We start from the raw sequence: 314 nt of genomic DNA, 5'->3' as shown, positions 1-314 counted from the left end.
CAACTCATGGACTTCATGGGTAATAGGTAATAGTCCCATGATTAGGATTATAATCTCGGAAGGGTTAGGAACTCAATACTTAAGACTTAGAACATGAAGATATTACTCCTCTCATAGATACTCAACTTCTGAAGTTCATGAGGAATTTATGGGCATGAACGACTTGACTCGTAGGTCTACAGAACATTATGGAACTCATGTATTCAACTCTTCTCTTTCTCTTACTTACTTCCTCAAAACTTAGTTCAAATCGATAGTTGATCTCAAAGGATTCACAATTGAACTCAAAGGCTTACTTGAACTTTACTCTTAAC

Source organism: Solanum tuberosum, unplaced genomic scaffold, assembly GCF_000226075.1.
Source record: "Solanum tuberosum cultivar DM 1-3 516 R44 unplaced genomic scaffold, SolTub_3.0 scf00285, whole genome shotgun sequence".
Lineage (NCBI taxonomy): Eukaryota > Viridiplantae > Streptophyta > Magnoliopsida > Solanales > Solanaceae > Solanum > Solanum tuberosum.
The sequence above is the reverse complement of the archived record's forward strand: the minus strand, read 5'-3'. Positions refer to the sequence as shown.